Here is a 20,302-nt window from a genome sequence, read left to right on the forward strand (position 1 = left end):
TCTAGATCCATTTCAATCGGGCTTCAGGCCTGGTTTTGGAATGGAAACTGCCTTGGTCACCATGTGGGATGACCTCTTCCGGGAGAGGGACAGGGGAGTGTGACCCTGTTGATTCTCCTGGACCTCTCAGTGGCTTTTGATACCATTGGCCATGGTATCCTTCTGGATAGTTTGTCTGGGTTGGGAGTTGGAGGCACTGCACTGCAGTGGTTCCGCTCCTACTTGGATGGCCGATTCCAGAAGGTGGTGCTGGGGGATTATTGCTCTGTGCCATGGCAATTGTGCCATGGGGTTCCACAGGGCTCTATTTTATCCCCCCTGCTGTTCAACATCTACATGAAACTGCTGGGGGAGTTTATCCGGAGGTGTGGGCTCAGGTGCCATCAGTATGCGGACGACACCCAGCTCTGCCTCTCTCATCAAACCCAGGTGAAGCAGTGGCTGTTCTGAATTAGTGCCTGGGCACGGTAATGGACTGGATGAGGGCCAATAAACTGAAACTCAATCCAGACAAGACGGAGGTACTGTTAGTGGATGGTTCGTCTGCCTGGCTAGGTGATATTCAACCTGTTCTGGAGGGGGTTGCACTCCCCTTAAAGGATCACGTTTGCAGTTTGGGGGTGCTCTTGGACCCAGAACTGTCACTTGAGGCACAGGTGAACTCAGTGGCATGGAGCACTTTTTATCAGCTTAGGCTGGTATAGCAACTACGCCCTTATCTGGACAGAGATAGCCTAGCTACAGTTATCCATGCTCTGATAACTTCTCGTCTGGATTACTGCAATGCGTTATATGTGGGGCTGCCTTTGAAAATGGTCCAGAAACTTCAGCTGGTCCAAAGTAGGGCAGCAAGATTGTTAACAGGGACTGGCCTGCGAGCTCATATTACGCCAGTACTTTTCCAGCTGCACTGTCTGCCAGTCCATTTCCGGGCCCTATTCAAAGTGCTGGTGTTAACATTCAAAACCCTTAATGGCTTGGGACCAGGTTATCTGAAGTATCGCCTCCTCCCATATGTGCCTGCCCGTACCTTAACATCATCCTCAGCGGCCCTTCCCCATGAGCCCCTGCCAAAGGAATTGAGGCGGGTAGCTACTAGGAGGAGGGCTTTTCTGCTGTGGCACCCCAGCTGTGCAAGGAGCTCCCTAGTGAGGTTCGCCTGGCACCTACACTGTAGTCCTTCTGGCTCCAGGTGAAGACCTTTTTATTTTCCCAGGCATTTTAGCTTTCTAGACTTTTAGCCAAGGATGGCGGAGAATTTCTCCACGAATCTTCGGGAGGCCGAGTGCCGACGCATTCGGCCCCCCGAAAGTGTTGGGGAAATTCTCCGCCGCCCCCACCCCCGGGATGGGACTTACCTTCTGCGAATGTCCCTCTCAGCAGTGGGTCCCGGTGGCAGTTCGGCGGGGGCGGGGGTGGCGGCCGGTCTCCCGACCGGTTGCCGCCGCCGCCATTACAAAATAAAAAAGTACAGAAAAAAAAAAGCACACCCGTGATAGGCTACGTGACGATTTACGTAGCCTATCATGGCTAGATTTCCAAAGTCAGCCATGATAGGCTACATAAATCGTCACGTAGCCTATCACGGGTGACTTTGGGGGGAAAAAAAAAAGCGCGTACGCAAATGGCGGTGCCCCATGGGCGCCACCATTTGTGTTCCTTATTTGGACAGGGGTAGTCTACGTAAAGATTTACGTAGACTACGGCGAAAATAAGGGAACGCTATTTGCGTTGCCCTTATTTTCGCCGTAGACTATGTAAATCTTTACATAGACTAGACGTGCCAAAATAAGGAATGCAAATGGCGGCGCCCATGGGGTGCCGCCATTTGCGTACGCGCTTCCCCCCCCCCCAAGTCACCCGTGATAGGCTATGTGATGATTTACGTAGCCTATCACGGCTGACTTTGGAAATCTAGCCGTGATAGGCTACGCAAATCGTTACGTAGCCTATCACGGGTGTGTGTTTTTGTTTTGTTTTTTACTTTTTTTCGCGGCTGAGGAGACGGGGCGCTCCTCCCCGGCCTGAATTTCGCCAGCAAGGGATGGGGCGCCTCCCCCACCGGCCTGAGTTTCGGCTGGGCGAGGCGGGGCGCCTCCCCCCCTCGCCTGAACTTCAGGGGGAGAACCGAAGCGCCTCCCCCCCACCGCAAAGCAAGCTGCGGGACAAGGTAAGTCCCTTTCGTCCATCCCTACTTTTAGCTCTGCTATTTTAAATCAGTATTTTAAATCCCTGCATTGGTGCTAGGTTTTATTCTGGTTGTAATTTTGTACTGTGGTTTTAATGTTTTATATATTTTATATTGTTTTATTGTGTGCTCTTTGGTTTTAATTTCTGTGAACTGCCCAGAGAGCTTTGGCTATTGGGGGGTATAGTAATTAAATAAATAAATACATTAAAAAAAAAATTGTCCTGAATCTCCCACCAATCAGCTTCATGAGATGACCCTGGGTTCTGGTATTATGAAAGAGGGAGAAAAATTTCTCCCTAGCCACATTCACTGCACCATGCATAATTTTATACACCTCTATCAGGGGCCCATCTCCACGAGCCTTTTACTCTGGGGCGGCTGCGAGTCATAGAATCATACAGTCATAGAACAGTAGAGATGGAAGAGGCCTACAAGACCATCGAGTCCAACCCCCTGCTCAGTGCAGGAATCCAAGTGAAAGCATCACTGACAAGGGGCTGTCCAGCCTAATCTTGAATGCCTCCAGTGTGGGACAGCCCGCTAGCTCCCTAGAGAATTTGTTCCATTGTCGTATTGCTCTAGAGTTGAGGTCCCTCAGGACATGATGCAGTCGCCACTTTGCAGCCATCTGTGGTTTTCTCCCAGAAAATGCAGATTTCCAAGGCGGCATTTTGCCGCGATGTTTTTTTGTTTGCTGTGGGTTTCCCCACAGTTGCAAACCGTCTGTCCCTTCCCCAAACCAACTTCGCATTTTGCGGTGGGCATGTAGTAGGTGTGCATAGTGCTTGCATCACTCTGTGATGCCCCTTTACTCCCCCGTCCCTTCACAGCTGCGCAGTTACAGAGGCACAGAGGGGCGTTTTCATTTATTTAATCACACTTTCGCACATATTTGCAGCTTTGTACTTACATTTGTATCCTTTTTTATACAACACATTTATTATAATAATCATAATAAATTCATCATCACATATACACATAAAAGTGTTGCATTGTTATATTTTCCATAATATGATGTTTTAAAATGTGTTTTTAATCCTTTTCAATCCTACTAACTCAATACATGCTAACAAAGAAAGTTTTAAAATGTTTTACAAAAAAAGCAAGCAAAAAAAGTGTTTGTAACTTTGCAGAATGCTTAAAATATCTTAAAATTTGAACATTATGCAGTTAAAAAACGCTTTCTTAAGCACTTCAGCTACCAAAGGCTAGATCTCATATATTCCCTGTGGATCCAGAGAGGATTAATAGCCTCATATGCTCAAGCAGTCCATGTGAGCATGTATAGAAAGCATACTGGAAGCCATGACAAGCTGGAAAAATACTACACGAGATTCAAGGATGCATCTCTCCTTTCTCATGACAGTCTTCTTGGCAGTACTCTGGGACTGGAGCCATAACAGGAGATGTTCCTTGGGGAACCTTGCTTTCTAGATAAGACAGCTGAGATGGGCTAACCTGTGAGGGGGCGCCAGATTTAACAAGATAGGAGCTTGCATTTTTCCAAGATGGATTTCTTCTTGCCTGCTCAGAGACTGTTTTTCTATCAACTAACAGGGTTAGAGTGAAGGACACAAGGGACTACCACTGAATATCAATCTTTTAAGCTGTTCATGTATAATTAGTAATAACTATTTTTATATATAATAAAAGGAAGACTTATATATAATAAAAGGAAGACTTTTTATTTCTTTTATTAAATAACCCTGTTTAAAGCAGGAGAATTTCTCCCTCAGAAGTAGGGAGATTTTAATCTTCTAATTTCTGGGGGTCAGGTTGAATCAGTTCACTGATTTTCAACCACCACACACTATACTCATGGCTGTCAGTATCAGGGAGGGGACAAGGCCTGTCCTGCCACCAAGCAGCCTGCTAAAACTTAGGGCAAGTCTTTGAAGGACATCCATATGAGCATTGCCCAGCCCAAAAATGGGCCTAGAAGCCCTGCTCCCTGGCCTGCCACTAGGGTGGATCAGGTTGGTGGGTGCCAGGGACAGGGCTTTTTCAGTGGTAGCCTCAAACTTATGGAATGTCCCCCTCCCCCCTCAAGAACTATTACCCTGCTCTCTTGCTGCCTCTAAGCAGTCTTCTTTATCCTGCCAAGGTTTTTTTTATTGATTGTATTGCTCACTCTCCATATTTTATTTTATTTTAAGTTCATTTTATGTTTGTTCAAATTATTTTAAAAACATTTTTATTGTAAGCTGCCTTGTATTGTATGCCACTTGAACTTGTATTGTAAGCCACCTTTATTGTATGCCTCCTTTAACTGGAAGCTACCTTAATCACTTAGATATTTTATTATATTAATCAGTATATAAGTTATTACTAATAAACAAACAAATAAATAAATTCTAATGGCTTGCTCTAAAAAGCAGACTATTAGAAGTAAGGCAGACTATTAGAACTAAAGGAGAATAAATAAGCCAGCTGGACCTAGTAGCCCGGACCATCCAAACTGGTCCTCCACCTACACAGAGGCTAATTCCCTGTAGTCCACCCTTCACCAGGAAATGAGTTGTCCTTGACAAGGGTGTGATAATTATATGCTCCACAGCTCTCCATTAGCATCCACAGCATCCACAGCTCTCCATTATAACACACAGTACAAACTACAGGCCCCTTCATGGATCACTACCTTGTTGAGGCGAAGGGGCTTGCGTAACTCAGTGAAGCCATAAGCTATGCTGTGCAGGGCCACCCAAGACGGACAGGTCATGGTGGAGAGTTCTGACAAAATGTGGTTCACTGGAGAAGGAAATTTCCTTGCTAAGAAAACCCCATGGAACGTATCACAAGGTTAAAAGATATGATGCCAGAAGATGAGCCCCTCAGGTCGGAAAGTGTCCAATATACTACTGGGGAAGAGCAGAGGGTATTTCCAAGTAGCACCAGAAAGAGTGAAGCAGCTGGGCCAAAGCCGAAAGGACACTCAGCTGTGGATGTGTCTGGTGGTGAAAAGAAAATCCGATGCTGTAAAGAACAATATTGTTTAGGAACCTGGAATGTAAGATCCATGAATCAAGGTAAGCTGGAGGTGGTCAAACATGAGATGGCAAGATTGAACATTGACATCTTGGGAATCAGCGAACTAAAATAGATAAGCATGGGCAAATTTAATTCAGGTGACCATCACATCTACTACTGTGGGCAAGAAACCCTTAGAAGAAATGGAGTAGCACTCATAGTCAACAAAAGGGTGGGAAAAGCAGTACTGGGGTACAATCTCAAAAACCATAGAATGATCTCAGTACGAATCCAAGGCAACCCATTCAGCATCACAGTAATTCAAGACTATGCCCCAACCACTGAGGCCAAAGAAGCTGAGGTTGATCGGTTCTATGAAGACCTACAACACCTTCTAGAACTAACACCAAAAAAAGATGTCCTCTTCATTATAGGGGATTGGAATGCTAAAGTAGGAAGTCAAGAAATCACCGGGATAACAGGCAAGCATGGCCTTGGTGTACAAAATGAAGCAGGACAAAGGCTAATAGGGTTTTGCCAAGAGAACACGCTGATCATAGCAAACCCTCTTTTCCAACAGCACAAGAATCATAGAATCATAGAATAGTAGGGTTGGAAGGGGCCTACAAGGCCATCGAGTCCAACCCCCTGCTCAATGCAGGAATCCAAGTCAGAGTATCCCTGACAAATGGCTGTCCAGCCTCGTCTTGAAGGCATCCAGTGTGGGAGAGCCCACCACCTCCCCAGGTAATTGGTTCCATTGCCGTATTGCTCTGACACTCAGGAAGTTTTTCCTGATGTTCAGTCGGAATCTGGCTTCCTGTAACTTGAGCCCATTATTCCGTGTCCTGCACTCTGGGATGATCAAGAAGAGATCCTGGCCTTCTTCTCTGTGACAACCTTTCAAGTACTTGAAGAGTGCTATCATATCTCCCCTCAGTCTTCTCTTCTCAAGGCTAAACATGCCCAGTTCTTTCAGTCTCTCTTCATAGGGCTTTGTTTCCAGTCCCCTGATCATCTTTGTTGCCCTCCTTTGAACCCTCTCCAGCTTGTCTGCATCCTTCTTAAAGTGTGGTGCCCAGAACTGGACACAGTAGTCCAGATGAGGCCTAACCAGTGCTGAGTTGAGGGGAACTAGTACTTCCCGGGATTTGGAAGCGATGCTTCTATGAATGCAGCCCAAAATAGCATTTGCCTTTTTTGCAGCCACATCACATTGTTGGCTCATATTCAGCTTGTGATCGACAACAATTCCAAGATCCTTCTCGCTTGTAGTGTGGTTGAGCCACGTATCCCCCATCTTGTAACTGTGCATTTGGTTTCTTTTTCCTAGGTGCAGAACTTGGCATTTGTCCCTATTAAATGTCATTCTGTTGTTTTCTGCCCAGCACTCCAGTCTATCCAGATCACTTTGAATTTTGTTTCTGTCTTCCAAAGTATTAGCTATCCCTCCCAATTTTGTGTCATCTGCAAATTTGATCAGCATTCCCTGCACCTCCTCCTCCAAGTCATTAATAAAAATGTTGACGAGCACTGGGCCCAGGACTGAGCCCTGCGGTACCCCACTCGTTACCTCTCCCCAGCTTGAGAAGGTCCCATTGATAAGCACTCTTTGAGTCCGATTCTGTAGCCAACTGTGGATCCACCGGATCGTTGTTTCATCTAGCCCACTTCGAGCAAGTTTGCTCATCAGGATATCATGGGGCACTTTGTCGAAAGCTTTGCTGAAGTCGAGGTATATGATGTCTACAGCATTCCCACGGTCTACAAGGGAGGTGACTTGATCAAAAAATGAGATCAGATTTGTCTGGCAGGACTTGTTTTTGACAAATCCATGTTGGCTTCGAGTAATCACGGCATTGTTGTCAAGGTGCTTCCAGATGGATTGCTTTATGATCTGCTCCAGAATTTTCCCAGGGATTGATGTCAGACTGACTGGTCTGTAGTTCCCAGGTTCCTCCTTTTTACCCTTTTTGAAGATAGGGACAACGTTAGCCCTCCTCCAGTCATCTGGCACTTCCCCGGTCCTCCATGATTTCTCAAAGAGAATAGACAGCGGTTCTGAGAGTTCTTCTGCCAGTTCCTTTATGACTCTAGGATGCAGTTCATCTGGCCCTGGAGATTTGAACTCATTCAAAGTAATGAGGTGTTCCTTGACCATATGCCTGTCGATCTCAAGCTGCAATCCTGCCCCTTCAGCCTGTACTTCGCCTTTGCCAGGGGGGTCATAGACCCTCTTTTGGGAGAAGACTGAGCCAAAGTAGGAATTGAGCACCTCTGCCTTTTCTTTGTCCTCTGTTATCATTTTGCCCTCCTTATTTAATATCTGAACAACCATTTCTTTCCTCTGCCTTTTACTATGCACGTAGCTGAAGAAAGCCTTTTTGTTGTTTTTAGCATCCCTCGCTAACCTCACCTCGTTCTCCGCTTTAGCCTTCCTGACGCCATCCCTGCAATTCTGTGCTACCTGCCTGTACTCTTCCTTTGTTACTTGGCCTTCTTTCCACTTCCTATATGTGTCCTTTTTTGTTTTCAGGTCATCCCTAAGCTTTTTGTGAAGCCACATTGGCTTCTTCTGTTGTCTCTTCCACCTTTTCTTCTTGTTGGAATTGTTTGTGATTGTGCCTTGAGAATTTCCTTTTTTAAAAGTTCCCACCCATCTTGGACTCCTTTTCTCGCTAGCATTGCTTGCCATGGGACCTTACTGATCATTGTTCTGAGTTTATTAAAATCAGCTTTCCTAAAATCCAGGGTACGCGTTTGAGTACACTCGGCTTTTGCTTCCCTTAGAACCAAGAACTCAAGTACAACATGGTCGCTTTCCCCCAGAGTTCCTGTAACTGCTACTTTCTCCACTAAGTCATCTCTGTTGGTTAGGATCAAGTCAAGGATAGCCGATCCTCTAGTTCCTTCCTCTACTTTCTGTAGGAGGAAGTTATCCGCCACACAAGTCAGGAATTTCCTGGAGGGGCCATGTTTTGCAGAATTTGTCTCCCAACAAATATCGGGGAAATTGAAGTCCCCCATTACTACTACATCATGCTTCCTTAAAACATTGGCTATTTGCTTTTCAAAAGTTTCATCCTTGTCTTCTCCTTGATTGGGTGGCCGGTAGTAGACTCCGACCACCAGGTTCCTTTTATTCTTTGCTCCATTTATTTCAACCCAGATGCTCTCGATGGGGCTACCAAGCTCCTCCTCCTGTATTTCTGTGCAGAGATATGTATTTTTCACATACAGTGCAACCCCGCCTCCCTTTCTGTTCCTCCTGTTCTTTTTGAACAAGTTATATCCTTCAATTGCTGTATTCCAGTCATGAGAGTCATCCCACCAAGTCTCAGTTATACCTATCAAGTCATAATTTCCCTCCTGTATTAAGAGTTCAAGTTCGTTCTGTTTGTTTCCCATACTCTGGGCATTAGTATATAGACATCGAAGACCATGTGCTTCATAGTCTGGCTTTCTTCCTACCTGTGTCTGAAGACTATTATTGGACGCTATCAGAGCTGTTCTCTCCATTGCAGTGCATGCGCCTACGTCCATTGTTACCCCCAACATTACATCTCCCTTCCCCGTAGGATTCAGTTTAAAGCCCTCCTGATGAAGTTCTTCATGCTGTGGCCAAACACATTCTTCCCAGCCTTTGTGAGGTGCAACCCATCCCTAGCCAACAGCCCATCTTCCAGGAAGTATAGCCCGTGGTCCCAGAATCCAAATCTCTCTCGTCGGCACCACCTTCGTAGCCAGTCATTCACCTGGAGTATTTTTCGTTCCCTTTCTATCCCTCTTCTAACTACTGGAAGGATGGATGAGAAAACTATCTGGGCCCCAAAGTTCTTGAGTTTCCTTCCCAAAGCTTCAAAGTCTGACGTGATCTCTTCGTAGCTCCGCTTGGCGGTATCATTTGTTCCCACATGGATGAGAAGAAAGGGATACCTGTCAGTGGGCTTTATGAGTGCAGGCAACCTTTCAGTCACGTCTCTAATCTGTCCTCCCGGGAGACAACATACCTGGCGAGTCCACGGGTCTTCGCGACATACTTGGGTCTCGATCCCACGCAGCAAGGAGTCTCCCACTACTACCACTCTTCTCTTCTTCTTCTTGTAGGCCTGGGTTTCATCGCCTCTGTTTGACTGACCTTTAGCCTCTTGCTCACTCTCATGCAGGTTCCCCTGTGATTCTTCCTCTGCAGGCTGTCCTCCAGTCTCATCTGCAAGTACCTGGAATCGGTTCCACAGCTCCACCGCTTCCACTGGTGCAGAGTGTCGTCTAGTTCTTCTTCTCCTAACTGTCACCGTTTTCCAAGGAGTATCCTCTACTCCATTTTTCTTCACCTCAGCATTTCCCACTGCCTCATCTTGCTGTTGCTCTTCAAGCTTCTGGTCTGCCCTTTGCTGCTGTAGTTCCCCCTACAGAGACGACTCTACACATGGACATCACCAGATGGTCAATATCGAAATGAGATTGATTATGTCCTTTGCAGCCAAAGATGGAGAAGCTCTATACAGTCAGTCAAAACAAGACCTGGAGCTGACTGTGGCTCAGATCGTGAGCTGTTTCTTGCAAAATTTCGGCTTAAATTGAAGAACGTCGGGAAAACCACTAAACCATTCAGGTATGACCTAAATCATATCCCTTATGAATATACAGTGGAGGTGAGGAATAGATTTCAGGGATTAGACCTGATTGACAGAGTGCCTGAGGAACTATGGACGGAGGTCCGTAACATTGTTCAGGAGGCAGCAACGAAATCCATCCCAAAGAAAAAGTAATGCAAGAAAGCAAAGTGGCTGTCTGAGGAGGCTTTACAAGTAGCTGAGGAAAGAAGGGAAGTGAAAAGCAAGGGAGAAAGGGGAAGATATATCCAACTGAATACAGATTTCCAGAGAATAGCAAGGAGAGACAAGAAGGCCTTCTTAAATGAACAATGCAAAGAAATCGAGGAAAACAATAGAATGCGAAAGACTAGAGATCTTTTCAAGAAAATCGGAGATATCAAGGGAACATTTTGTGCAAAGATGGGCATGATAAAGGACAAAGAAAGCAGGGACCTAACAGAAGCAGATGAGATTAGGAAGGGGTGGAAAGAATACACAGAAGATTGTGTGTATTCTTGAATATGAATATGATGCAATGGATATGAACTTGAGCACACTCTGGGAGAGAGCGGAGGACAGGAAGGCCTGGCGTGCTATGGTTCATGGGGTCACAAAGACATGACTTAACGACTGAACAACAACAGCAAACTACAGGATGTATATTCTGATTCTTATTAATGTGGCCTGCTGCCTCTGGAAGTCCACCGAGGTTATTGTAAGTTTTGGTGACCTTGCACATCAATTTTTAATTAGAGTTCCATCATGTAATCATTTCAATGTCAGAAGGGTCAGCTTATAGTTTGCATTCACATAGGGCAAATGTAGATTTCCTGTTAGTCAATAAGCTCTCTTATCGCTTATTTGTTTCTAAGGATGAGATGAGAAACCAAAGAGCTTGGTATGACTGATCTCTGTCTCTCTCTGACTCTCCTTTTAAAGTATTTTGTTCAGGTCTCCATGTACTATTATCAAACAGTCACCACCACAATCTCCTCAATTCTAGCCCTTTCAAAAATTAAAGTCTAAAAGTAACAAATTATTATGAAAATTGACATCAGTTCCAGGTAAATTGGTTGTAGACATTATTAAAGATAAAATTACTAAGCATATAGAAGGATAAGCCCTGTTGAAAAAGAATCAACACGGCTTCCGCAAAGGTAAGTCCTGTCTCACTAACCTTTTAGAGTTCTTTGAGAGTGTTGATAAACATATGGACAGAGGTGATCCAGTAGACATTGTGTACTTGGACTTCCAAAAGGCTTTTGACAGAGTCCCTCACCAAAGACTCCTGAGCAAACTTTGCAGTCATGGAATAAGAGGACAGATCCTCTTATGGATCAGTAACTGGTTAAAGAACAGAAAGCAGAGAGTAGGAATAGATGGTAAATTCTCCGAATGGAGGGAAGTAAATAGTGGGGTCCCACAGGGATCTGTATTAGGACCAATGCTTTTCAGCCTGTTCATAAATGATCTGGAATTAGGAGTGAGCAGTGAAGTGGCCAAGTTTGCGGATGACACCAAATTATTTAGGGTGGTTAAAACAAAAAGGGATTGTGAAGAGCTTCAAAAGCATCCCTCCAAACTGGGAGAATGGGCATCTAAATGGCAAATGCGGTTCAATGTAAGCAAGTGTAAAGTGATGCATATTGGGTCAAAAAATGGTGGGATATAAATGTAATCCATCCATCCATCCATCCATCCATCCATCCATCCATCCATCCATCAAGTATAGACTGGTGGGATCTGAGCTAGCAGTAACTGACCAGGAAAGAGATTTTGGGGTTGTGGTAGACAGCTCAATGAAAATGTCAACCCAGTGTGTGGCCACTGTAAAAAAGGCAAGCTCCATATTAGACATAAGTAGAAAAGGAATTGAGAACAAAACTGCCAATGTCATACTTGTTGTTGTTGTTGTTCAGTCATTCAGTCGTGTCCGACTCTTCGTGACCCCATGGACCATAGCATGCCAGGCCTTCCTGTCCTGCGCTCTCTCCTGGAGTGTGCTCAAGTTCATATTCATTGCATCGGTGATGCTATCTAGCCATCTCATCCTCTGCTGTCCCCTTCTCCTTTTGCTTTCAGTCTTTCCCAGCACCAGGGTCTTTTCCAGAGAGTTTTCTCTTCGCATTAGGTGGCCAAAATATTTGAGCTTCAGCTCCAGTATCTGTCCTTCCAATGAGCAGTCAGGGTTGATTTCCTTTAGGATTGACTGATTTGACCTCCTTGCAGTCCAGGGGACTTGTAAGAGTCTTCTCCAGCACTACAGTTTGAAAGCATCAATTCTTCGGTGCTCAGCCTTCCTTATAGTCCAGCTCTCACAGCCATACATTACTACTGGGAAAACCATAGCTTTGATTATGCGGACCTTTGTCGGCAAGGTGATGTCTCTGCTTCTTACTATGCTGTCTAGGTTTGCCATAGCTTTCCTCCCAAGGAACAAGCGTCTTTTAATTTCATGGCTACAGTCACCATCTGTGGTGATCTTGGAGCCCAAGAAAATAAAATCTGTCACAGCTTCCATTTCTTCCCCTTCCATATGCCAGGAAGTGATGGGGCCAGATGCCATGATCTTCATTTTTTTAATGTTGAGTTTCAAACCAGCTTTTGCACTCTCCTCTTTCACCCTCAACAAGAGGCGCTTTAGATCCTCTTCACTTTCTGCCATTAGGGTGGTATCGTCTGCATATCGGAGGTTGTTGATAATTCTCCCAGCAATCTTAATTCCGACCTGTGATTCATCCAACCCGGCGTTTCTCATGATGTACTCTGCATATAAGTTAAATAAGCAGGGTGACAACATGCAGCCTTGTCGTACTCCTTTCCCAATTTTGAACCAATTGGTTGTTCCATGTCTGGTTCTTACTGTTGCTTCTTGACCCTCTTACAGGTTTCTCAGGAGACAGGTAAGGTGGTCTGGTACTCCCATCACTTTAAGAATTTGCCACAGTTTGTTGTGATCCACACAATCAAAGGCTTTAAAAAAAATGTCATACTGCCCCTATACAAATCTATGGTGCGACCACACTTGGAATACTGTGTCCAGTTCTGGTCACCACACCTAAAAAAAGATATTATAGAGATGGAAAAGTGCAGAAAGGGTAACTAAAAATGCAAGGGCTGGAGCATCTCCCCTATGAGAGAAGACTACAACTGCTGGGATTGTTTAGCCTGGAAAAAAGGAGGGTAAGGAGAGACATGATAGAAGTCTACAGAATTATGCATGGTGTGGAGAATGTGGATAGGGAGACATTTTTCTCCCTCTCTCAAAATACTAGAACGTAGGGTCATCCTATGAAGCTGATTGGTGGGAGATTCAGGACAGATAAAATGAAGTACTTCTTCACAGAGCACATAGTTAAACTGTGGAATTTGCTACTACCGGATGTAGTGATGGCCACCAATTTGGACGGCTTTAAAAGGGGGTTGGACAAATTCCTGGAGGAAAAGGCTAACAGTGGCTACTTGTCCTGATGGCTATGTGCTACCTCCAGTACCAGAGGCAGTGAGCCTATGTACACCAGTTGCTGGGGAACATGGGTGGGAAGGTGCTGTTGCAGTTAGGGATGTGCGACAGTCACTTACCTTTTTGAAGGGGGTGATTCGTGGTGGGGGGGAGGCACTCCGCACCTCCCCCCGAAATCCTAAGCTGGCTGGCTCTGCTCCGTGGCATCTCTGTGAGCCGCCGGCCGGGTGCATTCGCAGGCATGCACAGCCTGCGGACGCAAATGGTGGCAGCTATGGTGGCCGCCCTTTGCATTCCTGTTTTTTTGCTGTGATAGGCTACATAAATATTTACGTAGACTATCACGGCAAAAAAACAGGGGCGCAAATGGCATAGCAGCCGCCATTTGCTCCCGTCTTTCGCTGTGATAGGCTACGTAAATATATACGTAACAGAGTCAGCGTCTGTAGTAATCTTTGTGCCTAGAAAGACAATTTCCTGGTTATTCCGTTAACCAGGTGTTAAAAAGATCCAAAGAAAATGAAGTATTAAAATATCTTGGATTATTGTGCCATTAAAGCAGCCACTAGATGGTGTTGTTTCACTGAGTTCTATGGAACCTTGAAAATCAAAAGCTTCCCCTCTCAGCAATCATGCGGTTGCCACCTGGGAGCCCACTGTAAACGCAAAAAGGCTCCACAACAGTAGGACTGAAGATTTTTTCTTTAATGTAAAGGCAGCCAAAGAATCCCTCTGTTTCGCTTAATTATATATATATATATATATATATATATATATATATATGAATAGCAAATGGCAAAATGTTTGTAGTGAACAAGATTAAAACTGATGAATATTTGAAAATAGACAACTTAAATTGAATAGCCCTGATTCAGAGAAGGTTTGTTGTTGTTGTTGTTGTTGTTGTTGTTCAGTCATTAAGTCGCATCCGACTCTTCGTGACCCCATGGACCATAGCACACCAGGCCTTCCTGTCCTCTGCTCTCTCCCGGAGTGTGCTCAAGTTCATTCAGAGAAGGTTATCTATGTGTAAATACTATCAAAATCAATGAACCTTCAGATGGTTGTAGCTACCCTTCCCTGGAAATGGGGCCTTCAGATGTTACATTTTCATATTTGGAGGAGGTCAGAGCACAAATATTTTATGATAGTAACCACCGAGATGAAAGTAATGTTATTATTTGATTCCCTCCCTCAACAGATATGTCTTCCTGAACCTTTCCTTTGTATTTGTTTGAGGGCCATGTGCCCCCGTTTCTGGGAAATCCACCATCTTCTCCCTGGTTCACACATCCATTCATGCTCACAACTACAACTTTGATAAGCTCCCATCGAAAACTAGTGCAAAGAGCTGGCTTTGAGAATGCATAGGCAAAGAGTAATGTGAAATGTAAAGGAAGAAACAACCGAATTTTTGAGCCTGTAGCTGGCACTTTTCAGAATGGTCTCTGCCAGCTGCCTTCCCCAGCCTGCTGTCCTCCAGCTGTGTTGGACTACAATGCCCCTTATCCCTGACCAACATGGCCACCAATACATCTGGAGGGGACCAGGTTGTAGAAGGGTGGTCTGTGTGCATGTGCTTGCCGATCCAACTTTGCTCTTCTCTTCACAATTGTTCTTGTTCTCAGGCAATAAAATGGAATGAAAATTGTAGTACAACCAATGACTTTGTGCATGCATGTAAAATCCCAGCATGCATACATGGCCAGTTGATATAATGCACATCACTTACAAGTGCTTCTTCAGGGGTGAATATCCCCAAGAATCTTGCACACAGAGAAATTGTTTGGGAAAGTGAAGATCTAGGAGAGATGCCACAAACTTTCCTTGGATAGCTGAGAGTGCAGAGAGGCAAAATAGAAAACTAGAAGGAAATAAAAGGGAGGTGGTGGGCTCTCCCACACGCTGGAGGCATTCATGATGAGACTGGACAGCCATCTGTTGGGGATGCTCTGACTTGGATTCCTGCATTGAGCAGAGGGTTGGACCTGATGGGCTTGTAGTAGACCCCTTCCAACCCTACTATTCTACAATTCTATGATTCTGTGAAAAGAAACAAGATTCGTACATCCATAATGCCACCAACGTAGAAAGCTTTAAACAAATGATGGAGAATAAGGCTAACAATGGTTACTTACCATGGTGGTTAGATATTGCTTCCAAATACTAACTGCTAGAGAGCTACAGTGGGAGAGGGCTATTCCCCTTAGGTCTTGCATGGGGGCCTCCAAGAGGCATCTGGTTGGCCACTCTGGGAAACAGGATACTGTACTAGATCCAGAGGGGCTCTTCTTAGGTTCATGTATATTCATGAACATATGGTACGTTAATTATTCTGGATAATTGTTTCACAAAATCGATCCTGCACTAGCCACGAGCTGGATTACACTAGCCTTTCATATTAAGCCCTCCTCCTTCCAATTATTTGAGTGACACATATTGGAATTAACCACGTTGCAAACTGCAACGTGCTACTATGATACATGCATGAAGGGCCAAATTCCAAGGCTACTTGTCAGAGCATTAGTTGCTTATTTGTTTTTACTAATTGAAGAATATAAACAGAAGTTAATAGAAAAAAAAGAGAGAAGTGGCAACGTCTCTGAGGAAAGCAAAAGGCCCTTAGACAAAGAGGATTCAACATTCCCAGACATACTAGAAAGAATCAAAGAGAGCAAGAAGGCAGGAATATGATGGGGACATGGGCAGCTTTGATCGCCGTGCTGGTGGCTCTTCTGCTTCTGCGCTTCCTGACGCAATGCTGGTCACACAGACACTACCCTCCGGGGCCTCTTTCGCTCCCTGTCATTGGAAGCATTTGGAGGATTGGGTTTCGACTTAGTGAAGACATCATCATTAAGGTCAGTCTTTCTAAGTGCTTAACCAATAATTCATTAATCTGAATAACAGAATTAATGAAGTGAATTTTGAATTATTTTCTTTCTGTGGTTACTATGGACAAAAGGGTTGTGATAGTAAAATATTCTGACACAAATTTGATTAGGAAAATATTATCATCATCACCCCCCTTCATGGATCACTGCCTTGTTGTGGTGAAGGGCTTGCATAACTCAGTGAAGACATAGGCTATGCCATGCAGGGCCACCCAAGACGGACAGGTCATGGAGGAGAGTTCTGACAAAATGTGGTCCGCTGGAGAAGGAAATGGCAACCCACTCCAGTATTCTTGCCAAGAAAACCCCATGGAACGTATCACAAGGCTAAAAGAGATGATGCTGGAAGATGAGCCCCTCAGGTCGGAAGGTGTCCAATATACTACTGGGGAAGAGCAGAGGGTATTTCCAAGTAGCGCCAGAAAGAGTGAAGCGGCTGGGCCAAAGTCAAAAGGACACTCAGCTGTGGATGTGTCTGGTGGTGAAAAGAAAATCTGATGCTGTGAAGAACAATATTGTTTAGGAACCTGGAATGTCAGATCAATGAATCAAGGTAAGCTGGAGGTGGTCAAACATGAGATGGTGAGATTAAACATTGACATCTTGGGAATCAGCAAACTCAGATGGACAAGCATGGGCGAATTTAATTCAGTTGACCATTATATCTATTACTGTGGGCAGGAATCCCTTAGAAGAAATGGAGTGGCACTCATAGTCAACAAAAGGGTGGGAAAAGCAGTACTGGGGTACAATCTCAAAAACGATAGAATGATCTCAGTATCAATCCAAGGCAAACCATTCAACATCAGAGTAATTCAAGTCTATGCCCCAACCACTGAGGCCGAAGAAGCTGAGGTTGATCGGTTCTATGAAGACCTACATCTTCTAGAACTAACACCAAAAAAAGATGTCCTCTTCATCATAGGGGATTGGAATGCTAAAGTAGGAAGTCAAGAAATCACCGGGATAACAGGCAAGCATGGCCTTGGTGTACAAAATGAAGCAAGACAAAAGCTAATAGAGTTTTGCCAAGAGAACACGCTGATCATAGCAAACCCTCTTTTCCAACAGCACAAGAGGCGACTCTACACATGGACATCACCAGATGGTCAATATCGAAATCAGATTGATTATGTCCTTTGCAGCCAAAGATGGAGAAGCTCTATACAGTCAGTAAAAACAAGACCTGGAGCTGACTGTGACTCAGATCATGAGCTTCTTATCGCAAAATTTCGGCTTAAATTGAAGAACGTAGGGAAAACCACTAAACCATTCAGGTATGACCTAAATCATATTCCATATGAATATACAGTGGAGGTGAGGAATAGATTTCAGGGATTAGACCTGATTGACAGAGTGCCTGAGGAACTATGGACGGAGGTCCATAACATTGTTCAGGAGGCAGCAACGAAATCCATCCCAAAGAAAAAGAAATGCAAGAAAGCCAAGTGGCTGTCTGATGAGGCTTTACAAGTAGCTCACGAAAGAAGGGAAGCGAAAAGCAAGGGAGAAAGGGGAAGATATACCCAACTGAATGCAGAGTTCCAGATAATAGCAAGGAGAGACAAGAAGGCCTTCTTAAATGAACAATGCAAAGAAATCGAGGAAAACAATAGAATGGGAAAGACTAGAGATCTCTTCAAGAAAATCGGAGATCTCAAGGGAACGTTTTGTGCAAAGACGGGCATGATAAAGGACAAAGAAAGCAGGGACCTAACAGAAGCAGAGGAGATGAAGAAGAGGTGGCAAGAATACACAGAAGAACTATATAGGAAAGATCTTAATGTCCCTGATAGCCATGATAGTGTGGTCACTGAACTTGAGCCAGACATCCTAGAGAGTGAAGTCAAGTGGGCCTTAGGAAGCATTACTGACAACAAAGCTAGCGGAGATGACAGTATTCCAGCTGAGCTATTTAAGATCCTAAAAGATGATGCTGTTAAAGTGCTGCACTCAACATGTCAGCACATTTGGAACACTCAACAATGGGCACAAGATGGAAAAGGTCAGTTTACATTCCAATTCCAAAGAAGGGCAACGCCAAAGAGTGTTCAAACTACCGCACAATTGCACTCATTTCACATGCCAGCAAGGTGATGCCCAAAATCCTACAAGCTAGGCTTCATCAGTATGTGAACCGAGAACTACCGGAAGTACAAGCTGGGTTTCGAAGAGGCAGAGGAACTAGAGAGAAAATCGCCAACATTCGCTGGATCATGGAGAAAGCAAGAGAATTCCAGAAAAGTGTCTATTTCTGCTTCATTGACTAAGGTAAAGCCTTTGATTGTGTGGATCACAACAAACTGTGGCAAATTCTTAAAGAGATGGGAGTACCAGACCACCTTACCTGTCTCCTGAGAAACCTGTATGAGGGTCAAGAAACAACAGTAAGAACTGGACATGGAACAACCGATTGGTTCAAAACTGGGAAAGGAGTACGACAAGGCTGTATATTGACGCCCTGCTTATTTAATTTATATGCAGAGTACATCATGAGAAACGCCAGGTTGGATGAATCACAGGTCGGAATTAAGATTGCCGGGAGAATTATCAACAACCTCAGATACGCAGATGACACCACCCTAATGGCAGAAAGAGAAGAGGATCTCAAGAGCCTCTTGTTGAGGGTGAAAGAGGAGAGTGCAAAAGCTGGTTTGAAACTCAACATTAAAAAAAAACTAAGATCATGGCATCTGAGCCCATCACGTCCTGGCATATAGAAGGAGAAGAAATGGAAGCAGTGACAGATTTTATTTTCTTGGGCTCCGAGATCACCGCAGACGGTGACTGTAGCCATGACATTAAAAGACTCTTGCTCCTTGGGGGAAAGCTATGGCAAACCTAGACAGCATAGTAAGAAGCAGAGACATCACCTTGCCAACAAAGATTCGTATCATCAAAGCTATGGTTTTCCCAGTAGCAATGTATGGCTGTGGGAGCTGGACTATAAGGAAGGCTGAGCGCCGAAGAATTGATACTTTCGAATTGTGGTGCTGGAGAAGACTCTTACGAGTCCCCTGGACTGCAAAGAGGTCAAATCAGTCCATCCTAAAGGAAATCAACCCTGAGTGCTCATTGGTAGGACAGATACTGAAGCTGAAGCTCAAATATTTTGGCCACCTAATGCGAAGAGAAAACTCTCTGGAAAAGACCCTGATGCTGGGAAAGATTGAAGGCAAAAGGAGAAGGGGATGGCAGAGGATGAGATGGCTAGATAGCATCACCGATGCAACGAATATGGACTTGAGCACGCTCTGGGAGAGAGCGCAGGACAGGAAGGTCTGGCGTGTTATGGTCCGTGGGGTCACGAAGAGTCGGACACGACTGAACGACTGAGCAACAACAAAATCATCATCACTTTCATTATTCATATTATAGATTTACTTGTATAATGCTGTTCAGCCCAAAGAGTCCCAAAGTGGTAAACAGCATATTAAAGCACAATAAAAATAACAATATAGGTAAAATATAGGAGACTTAAGGATTTATGTCACCATTCTGTGGGAAAAAAATTGTACCTCGGGAAATTCCATAAATGTAATATTGTTCACATAGGGTAGTAAAGGCCCTGATCTCCGCAAAATTGCAGGCAGTAGAGGGGCTCCATTTACTTACATTAGATTTTCAAAGTGCTCCTTGTAAAAATGTAGGGGGGAATACCACCCCCCTTGAGCTCTTGGGGCAACAGGACCCATGGTGGAGGGGTGGGATTCCCCACCCTCACCCCCGATTTTGCCCTATGTGCTCAATATTTACATTTACAGAAGTGCTTCTTGCAAAAATCTGGGGTGTGGGTGTCACCCCACCAGGGATCCTTGGGGCAAGATGATGTGGGGTTGGATTCCCCATTGGAATTGAATTGGTCCAGTCACTGACATTAGGTTTTCAAGGTGCTCCTTGCAAAAATCAGGTGGGGTGGGGGAATACAACCCCCCACCATGGGTCCTTGGTCACCCCACCTCCAATTTTCAGAGGAGCACTTTGACAATGTAATGTAAGTGAATTGGTCCTGTCACTTACATTAGATTCTCAGATGCTCCTTGCAAGAATCAGGTGGGAGTGGGGGAATCCCACCCTGCCCCCACCATGGGTCCTTGGGGCAACAAAAGGCAACCGGCAAGAAGGATCCTCCACCTGGCTGAGGGGAAATGCCTTTTTGGGGGAGCAGGTAGTGTGTGGCGAGGGAAGA

At 44.8% G+C, this 20,302-nt stretch overlaps 1 protein-coding gene across 1 annotated transcript in view; it reads right to left on the reverse strand.

Moving 5' to 3' along the window:
- The window catches only part of LOC146351706 (cytochrome P450 2J5-like), a 73,476-nt gene that overhangs the window by 52,004 nt on the left and 1,170 nt on the right, over positions 1-20,302 (reverse strand). The gene's annotated exons all lie outside the window — the stretch shown is intronic.

Source organism: Heloderma suspectum, chromosome 3, assembly GCF_057233095.1.
Source record: "Heloderma suspectum isolate Gila_16-S chromosome 3, 16-S_ref, whole genome shotgun sequence".
Classification (NCBI taxonomy): Eukaryota; Metazoa; Chordata; class Lepidosauria; order Squamata; family Helodermatidae; genus Heloderma; species Heloderma suspectum.